Source organism: Octopus bimaculoides, chromosome 15 (genome assembly GCF_001194135.2).
Source record: "Octopus bimaculoides isolate UCB-OBI-ISO-001 chromosome 15, ASM119413v2, whole genome shotgun sequence".
Classification (NCBI taxonomy): domain Eukaryota; kingdom Metazoa; phylum Mollusca; class Cephalopoda; order Octopoda; family Octopodidae; genus Octopus; species Octopus bimaculoides.
The window spans coordinates 43378748-43380099 of NC_068995.1; positions in this window are offsets into that span (position 1 = coordinate 43378748).

Consider the following 1352-nt stretch of genomic DNA (forward strand, 5'->3'; position numbering starts at 1 on the left):
GAGAGACGGAGGGAGAGAGAGACGGAGGGAGAGAGAGACGGAGGGAGAGAGAGACGGAGGGAGAGAGAGACGGAGGGAGAGAGAGACGGAGGGAGAGAGAGCGAGGCATCACAAAAACTGTTACTCAGAGTTTCAGGTTGGACAGTTTTGGTTTAGAATGGAACAAAATATAATTATATTCATATATGCACAATAGGTAGATACATATTTGAAAATAGTTTTATTTCATTGGTCCTTTCGTCTAACGATCTTTTCAATAACTGGTTATATGAAATTACAATTACGATTGAAAATCATATTTTTCTAAAAATCGGAGGAAACCTTAAATCAAAAAATAGTTTTAATAGAAGGAAAAATATGCATACCCAGGGTAAATAAAGATATATCCGTTTAAAATAAAAACATTTACAAAGAAGTAACATCATAAAATTACATATACATTTATTATACATACACATAACCAAAACCGATATATACATATATACACTAAACATACAAGCGTTGTTACATGCCTATATACATACTCAAAGAAATACAGGCAAAACATAATTATATACAAATGCATATATATGCATCCACGTACATATATATATGCACGCATTACTTCTCCGTGTGTGTTTAAAATAAACAACTTAGTTGTAACAAGCTAGAGAAAGAAAACGAAAAACATCAGAAAATATAAATCGTGGGGGAAAGAAAAAGAAGAAAAAGATAAAGAAAACAAGGAAAAGAAAAAGAAAACAAGGAAAAGAAAAAGAAAACAAGAAATAGGTAAAAGAAAAGATAAAAGGAAAGAACAAGAGAAAAGTAAACAAAGAGAAAAAAAAGAAGAAAAAAATATGTAGAAGAAAGAAAAAAAGAGTAAGAGAAAAAGAGAGAGAGAGAGAGTGAAATGATTTGGAAAGCTATCTAACAAATGTTAAATACTTCGGTGATCTTTCTCTCTCTCTCTCTCTCTCTCTCTCTCTCTCTCTCTATCTATCTATCAATATATATGTGTGTGTGTGTGTGTATGTGTGTGTGTGTGTGTGTGTGTGTGTGTATACACACATATATAAATATATATATATACACACATTTATACAAACATATATAAATAACCTTCGAGCAGATAGTCAGCAGCGCCGCCTGGCTAAGGCTTGGCTACTCTGCATTGACAAGGGGCAACACCCTGAAACTAGTCTAGTCTGCAGATGCCAAACCAGCAGGGGGACACTGCTGACCTCCCCTGTTCGAAGGTTATAAAGGACACAGGTTTCGTGTGCCACATAGCTAGCTAGAGGCGATGGCTTCTTGGAGCTAATTCACGGCAGCTTTCGTCCTAATTTTGGGACTGCCATGTTGGCTTGGCG